Source organism: Schistocerca nitens, chromosome 3 (assembly GCF_023898315.1).
Source record: "Schistocerca nitens isolate TAMUIC-IGC-003100 chromosome 3, iqSchNite1.1, whole genome shotgun sequence".
Taxonomy (NCBI): domain Eukaryota; kingdom Metazoa; phylum Arthropoda; class Insecta; order Orthoptera; family Acrididae; genus Schistocerca; species Schistocerca nitens.
This window is the reverse complement of record NC_064616.1, coordinates 390,984,243-391,005,047: the sequence shown is the minus strand read 5'-3', so window position 1 is coordinate 391,005,047 and position 20,805 is coordinate 390,984,243. Positions and strand designations below refer to the sequence as shown.

The 20,805-nt window shown below is 37.5% G+C and overlaps 1 protein-coding gene across 3 annotated transcripts in view; it reads right to left on the bottom strand.

Annotated features, from left to right (window-relative positions):
* Positions 1 to 20,805, bottom strand: part of LOC126248333 (constitutive coactivator of peroxisome proliferator-activated receptor gamma-like) — a 725,840-nt gene that overhangs the window by 529,774 nt on the left and 175,261 nt on the right. The window contains exon 1 of one of the 3 annotated variants that reach the window (XM_049949230.1): positions 13,660 to 13,938. The exons of the other annotated variants lie outside the window; for them this stretch is intronic. The gene's annotated coding sequence lies outside the window, so the exon portion shown is untranslated. Of the gene's footprint in view, positions 1 to 13,659; positions 13,939 to 20,805 lie in introns of those variants that run through there. 3 annotated transcript variants of the gene reach the window in all.

Sequence of the window (20,805 nt, the reverse complement as noted above, 5' to 3'; positions counted from 1 at the left end):
CATTTTGGAAATTGTTCAGGAATTCAATATTCCAGATCCACAGTGTCAAGTGTGCCACAAATAGCATATTTTAGGCATTATGTCTCACCGCGGACAACACAGTGGTCGACACCCTTCGCTTAATGAACGGGAGCAGCGGCATTTGAATACAGTTGTCAGTGCTAACAGACAAGCAGCACTGTGTGAAACAATGTGGGACGCAAAATGAATGTATCCATTAGGAAAGTGCAGCAGAAATGTTGTTAATGGGCTATGGCAGCAGATGAATGACACGAGAGCCCTTGCAAACTGTACAATACCATCTGCAGTGCCTCTTCTGGGCTCGTGACCATATCGGTTAGATCCTAGAGAAATGGAAAACTGTGGTCTGGCCAGTTGAGTTCCAGTTTCAGTTGGTAAGAGTGATGGTAGGGTTCAAGTGTGGCGCAGACCCCATGAAGTCATGGACCCAAGTTGTCAACAAGGCACTGTGCCAGGAGGTGGTGATTCCACAATGTCGTGGGCTGTTTTTACAAGGATTATTAACTGGAAATGGTTATGTCTGGCTGCTTGGAGACCATTTGCAACCATTCATGGGCTTCATGTTTCCAAACAATGGAATTTTTATGGATGACAATGCGCCACATCACCAGGCCACAATTGTTCATGATTTGTTTGAAAAACATTCTGGACAATTTGAATGAATGATTTTGCCAACCAGATTGCCCAACATGAATCCCTTCGAACATTTATAGGACGTAACTGAGAGGTCAGTTAACGCACAAAATCCTGCAACAGCAACACTTTCACAACTATGGACAGCTATGGAGACAGCATGGCTCAATATTCCTGCAGGGGATTCTTTCTGTGACTTGTTGAAACCATGCAACATTGAGTTGCTGCACTATGTCAACCAAAAGGTGGTCCAACATGGTATTTGGAGGCAGCCCACGATTTTTATGACTTCAGTGTATTTCCACATGCTTTTTAAGAAAAAATATACACAGATGTGTGTTAGTAATTCCTATCCATCACATTTCCCAGATTAGTATAACAGAAATTCTTCTACAGAATAGCAGTTATCAAAAAGAAACTTTCTCAGTTTGTTTCCAAATTTTACTCTGCTGTCTGTCAGATATTTTATATCACTGGGTAAGTGATCAAAAATTTTTGTTGCAGCATTGTGCACCCCTTTTTGTGCTAAGGAAAAAGACAGTCTCAATGTGGAGCAATAAATGCCAATTTCTCTTCTGATATTGTAATTATATACCTCATTGTTCCTTTTGAACTGTAATGGATTAATTACAACGAACTTCATGAGGGAATAAACATTCAGTGAAGCAGTAGTCACAATGCCCAACTCCTTAAACAGATGACTACATGACAATTGTGGGTGAGCACCACATATTATTCTTACAACATGTATTTGTGCAATGAAAATTTTCTTTCTTAAAGATGAGTTATCCCAGAACATTATTCCATATGACATTACTGAACGAAAATATTCAAACTATGTCACTTACTGATTTGTCTCTCCTCATGACTTGCAATGATTCTGAGTGCAAATATGGCTGAACTAAGTTGTCATAGCATCTCCAAAATGTGCTTTCTCCTTTCACAGAAAACCAGTCAATGATAAATTTTCAGAACTTAATTTACATTTCTTCTATTTCTGTTTCTACACTTGGACTGATTACAATAGTAGTGTCATCTGCACAGAGAACTAATTCTGCTTGTTGTATATGGTTGGTTATACCATCAGTCCCACAACATTTCAATTTATCTAGGATATTACTGGGATTCACACAGCAAATGCCTTAGGCAGGCTGCAGAAAATACCAGAAAGCACTATTTTATTATTTAATGCCTAATAAAATTTGGTGTGTGAACATGTAAATAGCATTCTCTGTAGAGCAACTCTTCTGAAACCCAAACTAATTTGCTGAGGACACTATTGTTGCTAAAGTGAGATGCTATTCTAGAAAACATCACCTTCTCAAAAATTTTGGAAAATGGTGTTTGACACGAAACAGGTCAGTAGTTATTGACATGTTTGTTATCACCTTTCTTAATGAGGGTTTAACAAACAGCATATTGCAGTCTGGACAAATGCCTTGAGTTACTGATGCATTACATATTTCAGATAAGACCAGGCTTATTACATTGGACAAATCTTTAGCACTCTACTGGAAACACCATCAAATTCAGATGAGTTTTTATTTTTGAGAGAATGTGTAATTTTCTCAATTTCAGAAGCAGAAGTTGGTGATACGTCCATGTTATTGAATTTTATGAGTTACATTTCCCACATACTCTTGTGATTTTTCTCTTGAACTCTTTGTTCCTATGCTTTCAACTATATTTAAGAAATGGTTATTAAAACATCTGCTATCTGTGACTCATCATTTACAGTCCTTAGATTCAGTTCAATTGTGATGTTATCCTCTTCCTACAAATTTTAAGTAGTTTTTGTAGTGTGCAACTACTGCAGGACCCCTACTTGTTCTTGCCAAAAGACACATTTCCCTTTTCCTTTCACAAGATATTCAGAAAGGACACTGGTGCAATTAGGTAAGTAGTTCTGGTTTTGGTATCCAGTACACTAGACTATAAAATCATACATTAACAAAAGAACAAATAAAACAGCAAAAATATACACAGAATAAGGAAAAAACTTATCCAAGAACACCAAAATTACACAAAAAAAGATGTGAGCCTACCAGTAACAAATCTAGCAGCACACCTCTGAATCTGTTCAACATCTTCATTTAATTCTAACTGGTAGAGATTCCAACCACTCTAGCAGTACACAAGAATGGGTGGCAACTGTCTTCTTGTTATTTTTTCACTCCCATGCACAGCGTGTTTGGTGTCTTCCACACCATATAATATGTTATGCCCAGCAACAAGTTCCTTGGATTGATCTCTACGTACTGTAATCCACAACATCCCTATTTGATAAGACCTAGGACATTATGGAATAAGTTCTTTCGCCCTCTGGAAGGTTTTTTTGTTCCGAGCCTAGATGGTTCAGATTCAGAGCCAAATGAGGGATGTCTAGTGCCATTTTCCTGCTCCTTCTTCATAAATTCATCCACTGTTCTTGGTCCAAAATCTGTGGGCATTATGTCCATGTGATTATATAACATTATGATTGAAGTTTGACTGTGGGCATTCTGTTACAAAGTGTAGTGCATCATTCAGAGCAGTGATAACCTGTGTGGCATGAACAGAAATTGTACTGTTAAATGCTTCATATTCTGCTATGGTGAAACACAGAGCAAGGGTTGACATATGGAGAGTGCCAGAGTGCACACCCCATACTCTACTATTGAGCTTGTAGATGATATCTTTCCCTACACACAATTCAAAAGTTTGTCCGTGCAGTGAGTTATGAAGGTGTGGCTGTTGTCATGTTTTATTTCTGTGCACTCTTCAGTGTCACAGCAAAACAGTAGCTGTTCTCCCCAGTTTATATTCAAGCTCCTCTGGACTTCCACTCATGTAGAACACACAAAATTGCATTTTTCCAGAATCAGGCTTCAGGTGTTTCACATTATAATATGCCACATCGTTAGACACTGACTTTCTCATTTCCACCTCCTCAAAACTTTCAGCATGGGCAGCAAATGATGGCATATCCACATACAAGAAAATCTTCTATTCAAGAATGCAATCTTGTATTGTTTTTGAATTGATGGTTGCTCAAGTCAACATTCCATTGTAATGGGGCCACGATATTGCCTTCAGTTACTTTATTATTCTGATTTCTCCACAGACTTGAATCCTCATTGCTGCTTTATAGGAGTCTGGTAAACCTGCCCATATATACATGAAATAGGGACTGGAAAATGTAGCATCTATTTTTTGTAGAATTCGCATCTTTTTTTTTTCAAATTTTACGTCATTTTTTTCAAAATCTAAGTTTTTTTATTGATTAGATGCACAAATTAAAAGGTTGTAATGCTACATGAGTGAAGACAAACAAAGCCTTAGTTCCTTGAAACTGACTGCTAAAATAAAGCGCTGATTGGAAACTTTTTGACTGAAATGTTTGCTTTTGCAAAAACTTGAACACCTTTTTCTTACAAAATGGTCTTTTCTTCATTTGGCTGCATTTAATGTTTCAAAAATGATTGCTTTGTTGAAAAGCAGCAACATTTTCCCATCAGTGAATTGAATGCATCTCCGACTTACCGTGTTTCTGGACATTATCTGCCTTTTCCCGTCCAATTCAATGAATAAAAAACCAGCAGACTATCAATTTCAATCTTTTATGGGCATTCAGAGCTGTGCGATGCATGTTGACAGCGCCACAGATAGAACTGACTTAGACCCTTTCCACACTGGAACACTGGTGACAGGCACCAGCGACTGTCACCGACAAAGATACATTCGTCTGAACTGGAGTATTCACACCGGAACACTACACTGCCTCACTGAGCCTCTGTGACCCAGCAGTAACTCACCATCACCACGTATGATGGACAAGGTCACTGTGTTTGCAGCAGTCACTACCGGACATGCATTAGTTTCAATTGGAGTGTTCACACTGTAACACAAATCACAGACACAGTGCTGCAGATTTGCCAACTGACAGGTAGTCATTTTTGAGGCAGTGACGCAAAACATTCATTGTACATGACACTGGAGGCATTGTAGCCATGAGTTTAGATTTGATTATCACAGAAGATTTTGTACGTCAAGAAGAAAGTCGTCCTGCTATTTGGGATGTGAGAAGCGATGACTACAGCAACCAAGTGATGAAAACGAATGTGTCACAAGAAATTATAACGAAGCTTGTGCCTGATTTCAATGAGAAGAGCATGGATGAGAAAAACAAAATTGGTAAGTTGTATGTTCTTTTTTTCAAATTTAACAATTTGTTTTTCAGACCATAAAAGGCTAGTGAAATTTAGTTGCTACCCCTGTACAGGCCCATTTCATTAACTAATCAGTTAGCAATACCTGTGGTGTCGGACTCCAGTGATCCAGGCGTGTTCACCACAGTCACCAGTGACCATCACTGGCAACTGTCACCATGTCCCAGTGTGAAAAGGGCCTTAGCGTGCAAGTAGAACTGAACATATGGTAACTCTATTTTAACATAGGAGAGAAACTTCGACGCAATCAAAAAATGTTACAGATTTTATTTTCTAATCGATATAGCGCAGAGTGCAGGCACTGTTGGCTATAGTGGCAGATGGCCGGAAGCGCAAACAAATTAGAATTTTGACCACCAGAGGGGAGAGGAGCAGCCTACAAGAACTGACACATTGTCACAGGGATCGCCGATTTCTTCTGGTATTCGTCGTAATCGAAATCCGTGATGGACCAGGATTTGTTGCTTCGCATAATTCAAAATACAAAAACAATAAGAAATGCACAACAGAAAGTAATCGGGGTCGGCTACCATTCAATTGGTTGTTTAGGTGAGAATTTTTTAATGGCATGGTTCAGGCTCGACCTCTTTCTTTGCTCTAACATTCTAGGTCTCACAGCTGAGAACAACATTGCATTACACAGCATGTATCTTAAGTAGATGATCCAACCGCCACTAATGGCATGGCACCAGGTCATTGAGCTCATTGATACATCATTGCATACAATATGTTTTTTATTTTGCAAACAAGTTCTTACACACTCTATCTTTCCAAACTGAGCTTCACCGGATGTACAATACCAGTAACTGATAATTGGTTACATTTTCGATATTTATATGCAGAAAATAAAAGGTATTTCAGACTATCTCCGATAAAATACTTCATCTGGGCACAATTCGCTATGAAATAGTGTCTATTATGTTATTTGGCAATTTGAGACAGAATTTGCATCTATTTCACATTTATCCCAAAATGCGAATTTTTCTAGTCCCTATACACGTTTACGGAAAATTCTTCCCGAGACTGTGAAAATCACAAAGAAGTGAATGTAGTCAGATATTTTTGAGTGCAAAAATAATGCTGCAATGCTAATTTTGTACCATTTCATTGAAATATCCAGTTATGAGACATGTATGGTCTCCATATTCCTCTTCTAGCACACTTCCTCATTTTGTAAGGGAATGCTGGATGTTTTGGATAGCATCATGGTGTACCCAAAAGAAAACGAACTTTTTAAATTTGTTTATTCATATCTTAAGCACACATCTTCAGTTCCCTCTCCACTTGCACTAATACACTCGTCTACTCTTTTTTTCCATTTTTCAAAACATTATTATATTCATCTTTTGTGTTTTTTGACAATGGCTCTGTTTCTTTCTTTTTTTTTTCCTTCACCTCAGTAAGATCAGCAAAACACTTTTCTTTCATGTCCCTTTTCATTCTAGGATACAAAAAAAAAAAAAAAATCACATGGGGCAAGGTTGGGTGGGGGGCGGAGGGGGGGGGGGGAGGAACAGCGGTCACAACATTTTTAGTCAAGAATTGTGCAGACATGGCTATGAGAGCAGAGACATTGTCATGATCAGAAAACCAATCACATGACTGCCACAAATCAGGCCGGCTCCACCACACACTGTTGTGCAATATTTTCAAAACTTTGAAGCAGAAAGCCAGCTTACCTGTCTGACTCTGCAGAACAAACTCTGAATCGATGACTCCTCTCACATCAAAAAACAAATCATCATTGTTTTAACGTTTAATTTCACCTGACGAACTTCCTTGGGGCAAGGCGAACTTAAAGTCTTCCACTGGCATGATTGTTGCTTTGATTCACGATCATAAGAATAGTACAAAATTTGGTCACCTGTGATAATTTTTTTTAAAAAAAGTTTGGATTATTTTGGGATTCTTCTTTCACAGCACAGCATGCTTCCCTGTGACCTTGTTTTCGTTCGGCAATCGGAAGTTGTGGCAAGAGTATGGCAGCTCCCCTTCACATTACCAAATCTTCTGTTGCAATTCCCTGCACTGAATTCCAAGTCACTCCTGACAGCTCCACAATGTCTTCAATGGCCGTTCATTGATTTTCGTTGATAATTGCATGAACGTTTTCAACATCTTCATAAGTTCAGGTCATGGAAGCACAACCAGAACACTGTTTGTCATCAACAGACATTTCACCATTTTTGAAACAGGAAAACTACTCAAACACTTGAGGTTTCCCATAACATCATGTTTGTATTCTTTCTTTTACATTTCAAGAGTTTTTGTTCCACTTTTTCTGAGTGAAAAGCGAAATTTCACCATTGCATGCTGTTTACGAAAATCAGCCATTGTAAACCAACAATCACAAAAAACAGTTGTCACTACAAATTGTGCCAAAACTAGTCCTCTATTTCTTCAGCAACAGAACTTGGCTGACTGACTGGAAGGTTTGCTCTATGTGCTCCTAGTGCTAAAACTTGGTAATACAAAAGCTATGCCCACTAAAAAATTATTTCAGTTTCTTTTGGGTACTGCTTCGTATATTACTAAACAGCTAAAATGGTCACCTGGCCCCAGTTGCAGGCTGCTTATATAACGGCTTCCAGGGGCATCAAAAATTTGATTTTCAGTATTTCAAATAATTATTGACCGAATTCAAAAATTTTAAATATCATCACAATCTACTCATTAAAGAGGTATATTCTTGCTTTAAAAGTTTAACATGATAAGTTAAGTATTAAAGTGTCTCATGACATGCAAATAGCCCAGACCATATTCATCCAGTATTTCAGAATTTGACCACTTAGCAACTTCCAACACACTTTACACACAGTTTCAAACCATTTCAAAATGTTTTCTGACTGACATGACCCCACCCCCTCCCCACTGAAATAATAAAAGTAAAAAAGTTTAGAACTTACTACATTTTCACTGTTTATGCAGTAAAACCTCAGCTTCAGGCACTTTATTTTATTTTATTACTTCTTTATTACTAACTCTATTTGCAGCACACTTTTCAGGCAGTATCCATATATAACAATGAATATATCCAAAAAACTGTATTATTGTATGATACAGATATAATGCATGAAAAATTAGCTTTTCTTATCCAGACTATTCTCATCCTGTGATTGATATCAAAGGCACTTAGTGACTATCAGCAAACTTCAAACATGATTTCAAAAATTGTACGACACATGGTTTCTATGTGGAAGTCTGATTCTTTAAAAAATTGGAGGTGCAGTTCTTTCAAGTAATTTGCACAAATGAAGACTTTGCTATCATATATCATCTGAACTAATACCAGCATCGTCAGGTTCCCACAGCAATCTGCATTAAACATAGTACACACATTTTTTACCATGCCATAAAGGCATAGGCATGGAAAAATCATTAAGCAGCTATGAATGCTCCTCTACAGAATACAATTTATGGTACTCTGTCAAGTTTGAAATGCTCTCAATTCTCAGTAACAACAATGTTGCAAAGCCACAAACATGCATAGCTACATCTCTGTTCAAATATCTAAGCACATATGTTTTCGCTTTGCTCAAAAGTTAAACAGGATTGTTGCTTACAGACATCTACAATATGAGCTCTCTTACACTTCATGGTTGGTGGCAGCTTTATGTTCCTGTGTCATACTGACGCCATTAAACTGTTACATTTTGCTCTTGGTTTACCCCTTCAGTGTTGATGGACAGTGCAAGACAGCTGAAGAACTTGGAGGTTCTGTGAAGAACTCAGGGATGTATTCCACTTCTTTTCCTCCTCCTCCTCCCCCCCCCCCCCAACCCACCACCACCACCACCACCACCACCACCACCACCACCACCACCAGACATTAAAGGGTAGTCCTTGTTGATGTTGCCATCATTCTTTGCCTCTCAGCACCTGTATCATTTGGCTGTAGTTAATTCCACTGGTAACACATGGTAATATAGATTTTCCAGGCCTACCTCCAGATTTTTTCCCAAGGGTTCCTTCGAAGATTTTTTATGAAGCTTTTACGTCAAATTAGGTGTCTAATTGTTTTAGTTTTTCTTCTTTGTATCATGTTAATGCCCTTTTAACCTTGATGTCTTTTTAGAATTTCTTCATTAGACTTTCTTTCAGTCCATGATGCTTTGTAGTTCCTCTCCACATCCACACAGCTACTGTTTATAATTTTTTCTTTCCTTGTTTCCCTAAAGTCCACCCTTCAGAACCAGAGCTCACAAAGCACCCACAAAATGTTTTGATGAATTTTTTCCTTGTGTCTGTATTATGGTGGCTGTATGTTAATAAACAACTCTTAGTTCTGAATACTTGTTTAATCACTGTAATTCTTCTTTTAATATTCATTATATGTAATGTCTGTGCACACTAAGTTGACACTCGGCACACTGGAGTGACCGTAAATTGGAAATGCCTTTACGGTCACTCATATCAGCCACCACGCCAAGTGTCAACTTAGTTTACATGGACAGTACTTCTGTTATAATCTATTATTGTACTACCCAAGTTAGAAAAAGAATTTATTGCATTAGCATTTTATTTCCTGTTACATATTTTCCCTTACTTGTGTGTTCAATTTATTTACCATAATCATTTTGATCTTTGTTGCATTTATTTTCAGTCTGTGGCTATCTGTGGTAGCAGACAGAATTTTTAACATACGGTTCATATCCTTCTCAGAATCTGCTAAGACTACTACATCATCAGCAAATTGAATACAATGTATTTGTTTACCATTTATTTTGATCCCTTTGGAGCTGCTTCACTTTTTTTTCTTTTTACACTTTCTATACCTAAAATGAATAAATAAGGAGAGAAAAGGCAGCCTTGTCAGACACCTCTTCTAAGCCTAGCCTTTCCCTTAATACCACTGATATCAATATCTGTAGTCTGGTTTTTGGACAGACTGAAAATCAGCCTTTTCTCTCTCCAGTTTATTCTCATTTTATTCAGTTTTCCAAACAGTATTTTCCAGTCCACTCAATTAAAAGTCCCCTCTAGGTCCAGGAATGCAGGACATATTTCCTGTTCACTTCAGTTCTTCTTTCTAAAATGATTCGCGGTGCCATTATAGCTTCTCTGCTTCCTTTTCCTTTCCTAAATCCAAAGTGATCTTCTCCTTAATATTTATTAATCTGTGCTTTTAGTATTTCCTTAACAATACGGAATTGGAATTTTTGAAATAGGGCTTAATAATGCCCAGGTTCTATAATTTAAACAATGATGGGCATTTTATTAATTCCACTGATATTGTTCCATCCTCACACCACACACACACAAGAATTTGTACAGTTGTTCTTTTGCCTTATGTCCAGCACACCTTAATAGCTCAGTAGGGATGTTATCTGTTCCAGTTGCTTTGTTGTTGTTCAGGTTGTTTAAACCATTATTGAATCCTGAGATGATGACTGGTAGTCTTGCGAATTCAATTTCCATTTCTTCCATTGCTCTTATGTAAACTCAATCATTTATGACATCATCTCCATCATATAGTTCAATGAATTCTCTTTACCTAGCTACTGTTTTTCCAGACTCAAACATAATGTTCCCTTTTTTTTATCTTTAACGGAATTGCTACGAGTTCTTCACTTCAACTATAATGATTTCATTTCTGAATACACTGAGTTTACCTTGTTTGTTTGCTTTGACTGCAAGGTCTTCTTCTATATCCCTAATAATTTGTCTCATCCACTTATCTTTTTCTATGCAGCACATTCTTGTTATTTCATTCCTGATTTTTCTGCTTCAGTCAAAATATATTTTTCTCAACCTACTTTATTCTTTTATGAGATTCAGTATTTCTTGTGTCATCGATGGTTTTCTTGGATTTAGTTTCTTCTTACTGAGTACTTTCTGCATTCCTTCAGAAGTAAAACTCCTTTCTTCCTCGAAGCTCACATTTTGCTCACATGCCTTATCCTCTCCACTCTAAATTTCTTCTCAATAGTCTTTCGGTACACCACTTTGTCTTAGTTGTACTCTGTTCCTTTTTAAATATAATAATGCTCTTGGCTGTAACTATTATGTAATCAATGTCCAAAACATTGTATGAATGACTAGATTTTATTTGATTTCTGTATCTTTGTTTGACTACATTGTTCAACTACAATATTACAACTTCCCTCCAACACTAAAACTGATTTTAGTATTGCATTTATTAGCTCTGATAGGATAGCCACCCCAGCAGGAGGAAGTAATATGACTATCACGTATGGTGATAAGCAAATAATGTGCTTGTAACCAGGTTTCTTGAAGTCTTTCCGCATGCGGTGGTATTCCTTTTGCTGTATGTAATTTTAACTCATGATTGCAGATAACTTGTCACCATATGTGGTCCTTTGGTTTGTTCACAGAATAACTTTTTCTGCTACCAGTGATGATTTTTCTTTTTATTTGTACATGGTATTCCATACGTCAGTCGTCAAAAATGCATTTGGTGCAATAATACTAAACAAATGAAAATAAACAAAAACAGAAATAAATGTAGAGTTCAGTGAACCTACAAAAGATTCTCAAAGTGATTTCTACGCAAATACTGCAGCTTTTCAACACTGATTCACAAACTTTTCTGTAAATCTTCTGTGCCTATAAGTTTCAAACTCTGATTGGATTCATTCCTTTAGTTGCTGAACATCGCTAATCTTTATGAAACAGATGTCATTGTTTGGTACATCCCACACTCAGACAAGGCTCTTGTTGCCATGCTGTGGAAGGTTCTGACATTTGAGGGGTTCACAACCAGAGTGTACTAAGTCTGTTTTGAACACTTTAGAAAAATAAGAGTCCTGAAATGGGGCCTTAAAGTTTATGCCTCATCAATAATACCTAAAAATTTAAATTTTCGACAATGCTTAATAACTAAGGAACAGTTTAACTTAAATTTTGGCATACCTCGGAAATAATTTATTAAACAGTTTAACTTGTTAAAACAAAAAATGGACTTTGTTCACTAGGGTTGTGAATTTTAATTTATTGGATGGAACAAAAAACTCAATTAAAAAGTGTTTTTAAACAATCACTGTTTTTTGTAACAGACATAAGTCAGACCATTACATTTATGGTTATAACACAATTTACTACCAAAATAGAGATTTGGTGACATTTTTTTCCCATAACTATATCAGCACAATTGAAATCAATCAGTGTACCTATATTCATTTCTCTGATCTTCTTCACTGTTTATTGTTTCAGTTGACCTAGTAGAAATCTCAGCTGGGAGATTGTTGAAGAAGTATTGATGAACTGGAAGCGTACAGGAAAAAGAGATCCATGATGTACTTCTATTAGCGGCAGAGATCTTATGTTGAATTCCGTATGGGGGCTCCTAACTGACAGATGACAGTCATAATAATGATCATGCTTCATTTGTTTTGCTTGAGGTTTACCTCCGAGAAAGAATATTTTCATTCAGAGTTTCCTTGACAAACATTTTGAGTGTGGAGCCTTTCACCACACTAACCACCTTATGTTTAGTCAATTGAAGGCTTGACCATCGGTAGTGTTTTTTCCTATTGTTGCTTACTTCCTCCAAAAACTTTGTGGCTGAGAATTTCTCTCTCTCTTCATATAAACAAACTATGAATGTGGAATCTTCCACTTTGGGGATTTGTTAATTTGGACCCAGCGTTCCAGTGTGTACATATGTTGCACCTTTTTGTTTGCAGATTTAATTATTCCAAATTCAGAATCATTTGGGAGAGACATGACCATATACCAGGCACTTATGATCTATTACATTTGCTGAAAAATGTTGCTCATGAACCAGCTTCAAAAGTGTGGGCAGCATTTTTTATATATATCTTTCTGAACGCAACAGCTATCAGAATGTAAAACAATATGTTGGTGGCTACAGGCATTATCTTGTAAGTACATCCTGACAACACTGGCAATATCTTGAAATCATTTTCCACCACTTGTTTCGTCTCAAATATACAGAAGTTCTTCATCAATATAAAAGCAATGGACACCAAAACTGTATATGTATATGTTTCTTTTGTAGCAAGCAATTATGGTTGAAAGTGTCAGAAGAGGCCAAGTCTTTTGTAGATCAAATGTGTAAGCTTAAACACTATTTGAAGCCTTCTCCTTGTCAGTGTGGAGTGGTGCTCAAGCTTGCTCAGCTCTCCGAAAGTGGAGTTCCTTCTCTGTAACAATGGCTATTAATCTGCTGCACGGATTTTCATTTCCAAAGCATCACGAAGTCAACAAGTATTTTTATTAGGAGGCTTAAAATGCAAATGAAATTTGTTGCTGAAAATTTTGTAATATATTTTCTCTTTTACTAGTCCCAGTACTTCTCATTTTCATTTTCTCAAATAAAGAAGATATATTTTGTGAATTGAAAGTTCAGGATCCATATACATTCTGCCAGGACTATCTATTCTGGGATAATGACTGCAGTGTGCTGGAATTGATTTTATATGTGCAGTTGCACTGTAATGATCGATCTCATTTTGTGGGCTACGTTTTCCTCGGTTATCTGTTACCGGAAGAACTTCCTCTTTCGATACAAAATGGTAAACACTACTTCAGCTGACTTTTAATGAACCAAAAAAGTACTTCTTGCAAACAGTAATATTTTTCCGATTTGCCCAAAGTGTATAGTGGTATCTGTACGATTTTTCTGTTCCACTAGTATCATGATGATGGGATCTAATAGCTCTATTTACTTCCACTAAATGCCAAAGGTATGTGTTCTGTTTTGAATAATCCTCCAGTTTCCTTTACTTTCTTCATTGGGGACTTTATCAGGACAGCGTCTGGGGTAATGATCATCAAAATTCGAAGGAAGTGTCTTTTAGCAGGTATACACCACCTTCGATTCTCCGACTGATACTCCTCACCACTACTTCGCAAAACGCTTCCTAATATTCTTCTTCCAAATGTGTTTCTGCCTTTTTTGCTTTCTCCCTCTTTCAACATTTTAAGTTAGACCAGACTGAGAATTTATGTTGGGATCTCGCACAATTGGTAGAGATGTTCCATCCGATACTGAAACAAGTAAAAACAAAATAATAAGCTCAGCACAGAACTCAATAACTAGCTGTAATAATATTTATACAGTAATAAAATGCAATTCTTAATTTATCAGAAGCCAACTGAAGCAGATTAATATAAATGTCTACTTAGCATCAGTAGAACCACAGGCAAAATCACTAATTCTTGCACTGCGAACTTAATGTTTCCTGCAACAGAATTTGGAAATGGTATCTGAAAAATACTGTGTAAGATTCAAGCATTAGTTGTGTGATAGCTTTTAAAGCACTGTTCTAGACCACAATAACAAGTACATAAGCGACAATATATATTGTATAAGCAATTTGTTGGTATATAAGTCATAGTCTCAGAATGATCAAAGCTATATTTCCATTCTACAAAATAATACTAGGAATAATTCCAGTTGACTTACCTAGGTCTGTATCAGATGACGTGTCAGACAAAGAATTAGGAAATAATCTTCACCAGGATCATAATCTTCTTTGGTAGATATACTATGAATACGAAAAACACACACAAAGTATGTACTTGGGTCACTATCGCAATGAAAAACGCTTAGTAACATTCAACTTGCACAGGAAGAGCTGCAATCTGTGAAGTACATAAATAGTTATGGGGTTACTTCACTATTGCATTGAATAAATCAAAGGATCATACACTGTGAATAAAACAGAGAATGTACTTTATACTTGGAATTTCGGAGAACATTCTCAAGTTCACATGAACAAAGCGAGTCAAACAATATACTTCAACTGTAGAGGTGGCAAAAAATGACTCAACTGATAGAAATAACCAGCTACTGAGAAGTAACAGTTACTGTGATAACTGCTCATCTGATACTGGCAGATATTTCAATAACTGCCAACAGTGCCCCGCACCATCTGTTGCCCGAAGATCGTACTATGCTTTCGCGTCAACTCATTGGAGATCTGGCTATGAAGGACAGGTATAGACCATTTTGGATGACAAATCACATGTCAGAAAGTATGACATAAAACATTTGCATATAATACTTATTATCGTCATCATTTGTCAGGAGATTACAGTAATTGCTAATATTTACAGAATTAAGACACTGTCAGAATAAAACATAGTTATGCACTTTTAATAAATTTATCATACACATAATACCTAATCTTGACTGTTGTGACCAAGTGCCGTCAAAAATGATATATAGCAGAATTTTTACTCAAGCTGGTCTAACAATCCCTGTTCATCTGTAGAGTAGGAGGAGGGGTCAATGGAAGCGTCCAATTCCACCCGTCTGCTTTGACCCATGACATAAGGGTGTTGTGCTGTGTGATGCCATTACAGCATGATGTTTATGAGTTGGTTGTGTTTGTAGATGTCGCCTTGTTGTGTTTCATTGTGCACTCTGGTGGTGGTGGTGGTTTTTTTTTTTTGTGTGTGTGTGTGTGTGTGTGTGTGTGTGTGTGTGTGTGTGTGTGTGTGTGTGTGTGTGTTGGGGGGGGGGGTGATGTTGGGCTCGCCAATCTAGTTTGCAGTGCCAGAATTTGCTGGTGGTAACTGTTGTTTTCTTTCTAGTTGTAATGTTTTGTATATTTATGGTGTATTTAATGTGTTTTACTTTATGTAGGGATGTTTAATTTGTGGATTTTTGAGGTTGTGGTTTCAGTTTTATTTTTCATAGTTGTAGGTGTTGGTTTTGTGGTATCAATAGTTGTGGTTGACCTATACAGGTCACTGGAAATGACCGATTCCCATTTTCGTAGTTGGAGGTGTTGGTTTTTTGGTATAGTCATCTGTGGTTGATCCATATAGGTCAAAGTAAATGTCAGATTCCAATTTTCGTAGTTTTCGTTTTAGGTATTGATGTTTTGGTATTGTCACCTGTGGTTGACCTATATAGGTCAAGGGAAGTGTCCAATTACTGCACATATTTAGAATGAAATTTTCAGGAAGTTTCACTGCAGATATTTGTTGGTGTAGTGGAATGTTGTAATTTTTTTTCCTTTTGTTCGTCATTTTGTGTTTTGGAGGGAGATGCTATTGACCTATTTATATGTATTTTCGTGTGTGTGTGTGTGTGTGTGTGTGTGTGTGTGTGTGTGTGTGTGTGTGTGTGTGTGTGTGTGTGTGTGACGTCATAGGCACCATATTGGAGACACTTCGAAGAGCCATTTCCGCCATATTGATGACGTCTTGGGTGGAATCGGACACTTGTGTATCAAAAAGTCTTTCAAACTCTCAGTAAAACGTGCTTTATCTGAAACTAAGTTTTTAATGGTTGCTGACTTGCTGGCAGTTTATTGAAAATGTGTGTTCCTGAATATTGGACCCCTTTTTGTACCAAGGTAAGTGATGATTACTGTTTCTATTCCTAGTATTAATATTATGTATTGAGCGATTGCTTGGAAACAATTGCAACAAATTTCATTGAGGGCTAAATATACTAGTGGTTAGAACAGGTTTCTATATGAAACTCTTCAGGCTTTCCCGGCGATCAAATGACATCTTGGATTGTCGGGTGTTCTGCCGGATATCAGCGTCGTCCTTGCACGATATTTAGGTAACGTAGCTCGTAACCTTAATCAGGTGCGACCTGAGACGAGCCTCAGGCCACACCTGATGAAGGGTACGAGCTAGGTTACCGAAATATCGTGCAAGAACGACGCTGATATCCAGCACAACACCCAACTCAAGATGTCAGGTTTCTACATGATGTTCTTGAATTTATACCACAAACGATTTTTATTACACGCTTTCACATGCTACAAAGTTTTGCTTCGTTCGGTGATTTAGACCTACCCCGGTATACGATCCCTTATGAAATACTAGAATGAAAGTATGTAAGCTTTTTTATATTTATGTCTCCTACATCTGACATAATTCTCACTGCAGATACAGAGTTATTTAGGCACTTCAGCAATTCTGTGGTATGCCCTTCCCGAATGAATTTATTGCCGAGCTGTAGTCCCAGAAACTTACCACTGTCAAACTTTTCGATCTACATGTCTTCATATGTTATACACATGCTGCAGCTGGAAAAATCGAGCAGTTTTCCAAATCTCACATAAAACTATAGGGCTATCTTGTACAGCAGTAAGCGAATCTCTCACATTACGTATTTTTTGTGTTGTATTACAAGGCCGTTCACTTATTCTGTTGAGTGAACAGCACAAGAAATTAAGCTTCGAATTTAACCTACATTATTCAGTTTATATATTACTTCATACTTAAAAGCGCTCGTTGTTAACATTTTACTTAAACGGTGCTGTGCCTAAGTTCCGCGTACTTTCTGTAACAGCTGGAGTATAATATTTCTATATTAATAGCGACCGATAACCTACAAACATGTAATATGAAACACTGATCGTTCAAACATCAACTGAGTTGTACCTGGAGTTAATTAGCTACGGTTATGGCACGATTCATGCGACATTCCTTCGATTCCGCACTACTCGCAGTTATACTGATAACTAAACAGATGGATTCCAACTATGTCGTTAATCAACTGTAGCCCCGTCGGAGTATTCAGTATTGAGTAGTGAAAAATAGCTTGACAATTACTGATAACCATTAAAAATAACAGTTATCCAGGAATAACTGGAACCGTGATAACGGTTACTCCAGAATAACCGTTTGGCCCATCTCTATTCACCTGAGAATGTTCTCAGCTTGAGTCAAAGTGTTGCTGAACACGAAGAAAATCATCCATTTTCATGTGAATAAAACTAAAGAAGTTTCTCACTAGCGGAGAACATTTTCAGTTTTCTGAAGTAAGATCTGTATCATACTTCGTGCTGAGTAAGGGTTTTTTTTGTTTTTTTTTTTTAGTGAAAATGGCAGAATATATGCTGCTTGAAAGGGAAAAAGATATACTTAGCCCTATGAAATACTGAAGAGAGAAGTTGTAGAAAACATTATGAGGCTGGCTACTCATTTTCTTCCCGAAAAATCGTGAAAGCAAGATGAGCACACTATTAAACAAATCGATAGTGAAAACATATTTGAGCTATTTAGTAGACCCATATTTTCAGACTGGCATACGAGAAGAGTTTTAGACAGTGCTTGATTTGTAAGAAGAAGAAAAAAAAAAAAAGGAGGGGGAGGTTCCGGTACTGCGACATTCCGCAGTTTTTTAATTATTATTTAGACGGCTTAAAACGTTATATTAACTCTGTTTTTTCGTCAGAGATACTGGTACAGCGTATCGGTGTGTACCGTCACAAATCAAGCACTGGACTTAGGCACACACTAGACAACTGTGTCACTGAAATTTTCAGATGTTGTTCATCATGTTAATTGACATGCACCTTTGTGGGTTAGGTTTTCCAGAAACGTAGGCAAACTAGAAACAGCAAAAGTTAATTAGAAATCAAGATATCAGTTTCCATGTGTGGTAGGAGCCGTTGATTGGACGCAAATACCGATCACGAAACCTTCTACACGGAGATGAATACATTAACCGAAAGGACTTTCTTAGTATCAATGTGCAAGTGACATGTGTTTACAGTGAAATGTTTCATAGCTTGGCCTGTAAGTGATGCTAGGCTGTGGAGAAACTCTGATATATGCCAGATACTAAGAGAGAGCCAAACAAGACTTGCCCAAATAAAAATCTCCCAAGTCATACAGACTGTTTTGTTCTGCACAGGTAGCGGAAGAGGATTTTGAGGCACCTAGTTTCGGTGACAATGATTTTTCTGTAATGGGAGAAGAGGAAGCAGTAGTGAATACACGTATACGTGGCACAAACAGAAAACGAGAAATTGTCAGTGTTATACATCAATTGTAGTGCATGAGGGGTTTGTACCTAAACTTTTTATAAATGAGCCTAAGTCATGCAACTTTCTCGCAATTCCATAGTAGTTTGATTTTTCTAGGAACCTGCTGACATTTGATTTGGATATTTTACTTGCAGCAAAAATTGCTTCACAGGTTTGGTAAAAGCATTTGCCATATTCTACAGTAGATAAGTGTGCAAGCTGTTTAACCTGTAACATTTCAAACTGGAACAGCTAGTCTCACTTTCACTTACTGAATCATTTCAGCAAAATGATATGGAGTTGTGATAATACAAAATTTAATAAACATTTAATTAAAAAATAACCTTTAATTTTACACATGATGCACTAAAAAATATCATTCTGATGAAAATAGAGACAGTAGTCTTCTATTAAAAAAGAAAATCAGTTTTCGCTGTTTCGTCTTCAGTAAGTCTAACAGGTACAGCAAAAAAATTTAAAAAAAAGAAGAGGCGCTGTAATTCTGCATTAATAAACTGCTTGTCTCCTCAGTTTCCATAACTAAACGCTGTCATTTCTGCGCCCCCTGAGGACCCATAACAGGTGATCATGACGAAGAAATTTTTGCGAATATTGCAACAATGCCTGTGACTCAAAATATGTAGTCTCAAAACCATTTAGCTCTACAAATTCCAAACAAGCATCTGGGAAAGAGGCAGTGTTAGTTGTAGACGTCCCTAATATGGAAGCGCATAAAACAAATAAAAACACAAGTGTGTGCCATGACTCCGTTTTTTTAAGTGAGTATATACAAGGTGTGTGAGAAAAGTAATGAGACTGTTTTTTTATGTACGAAAGTTTTTATTTTTTTCAAATAATGATATTGTCTCCTTCAAAGTAGTTCCCTTCAGCAGCTATACACAAGCAGAGTCGTTCTTCCCTGTCTTGGTAGTAGCACTGAAAGGCTTCAAGTGGTACGGCCTTTTACAAAAAATGGTTCAAATGGCTCTGAGCACTATGGGACTTAACATCTAAGGTCATCAGTCCCCTAGAACTTAGAACTACTTAAACCTAACTAACCTAAGGACATCACACCCATCCAGGCCCAAGGCAGGATTCGAACCTGCGACCGTAGTGGTCCAGACTGAAGCGCCTAGAACCGCTCGGCCACAAAAGCCGGCGGCCTTTCACATTTCAGTCACATTCTTTGGAATGTTTTCCAGAATCCAAAAAGATCTCCTTTTAAGATATTGTACGATTTAGGGAAAAGAAAAAAAAAATGTTACAAGGACTCAGATCAGCCGAACAGGGGGGGGGGGGGGGGGGGGGCCTGTGGAAGGGCAGGAATGCCTTTTCAGGTCAAAAATTCCGTGATGGAATTGGCTACTTGACATGGAGCATTGACATGATGCAGCATCCACTTGTCTGCAGCGTCCAAACTCACTGAATTCACCCTTTTCCTGAGCCTTTCAAGGATATCTTTGTAAAACACTTGGTTGAGTTTGTCCTGGAGGTACACATTCCATATGCACGATACCCCTGCCTTCAAAAATACAAGTCAGCATTATTTTGAGCCTTGATTTACTCATTCGACCTTCTTTCAGTCGAGATGTCTCATGAGTCACTCCTCACTTTCCTGCTTTGTCTCAGGATTGTATTAAAAAATCCATGTCTCAGGACTGTGCTCAAAAATCCAGGATTCATCTCCTGTATCACACAACTGAACCATTCGTGATCATTGGCAACCCTCTCAAGAAGATCAATGCACAAAACTTTGTTCAAAATTTGATGAACAATGAAAGTGGTAACAGTTCACCCATCATCCTTACTGTTAAACTTGGGTCTGATCTCACAAAAGCACGCACACGTTCGACGTTCTCGGCGGTTTCTGAAGTTGAATGCCTCCCTGAGCGAGGTTCATCTTCACCGTGTTCTCAGCCTACCAAAAATGATTTGTTCCAGCGAAAAAAATTGTGCTCTTCATAAGGAATATTCCTCATAGGCCTGTTTCAACTTAAAAATGTCACACTCATGGATTCCCTAAGTTCAATACAAAACTTGATGGAGCAATGTTGCTCTAAATTCTGCCGTTCCATTTTCGTAGTCAAGAACACAACGTCACTGATGATGCTCTCAAAAATCATGTGATGGCTGTACGGACATGAAACTCAGAATGAGCATCTGGAAGGGATGAACACATCTGTCTACACAAGTGGAACAACACAGTGTTGCCAATTTGCTTGCAGTGTTGTAAG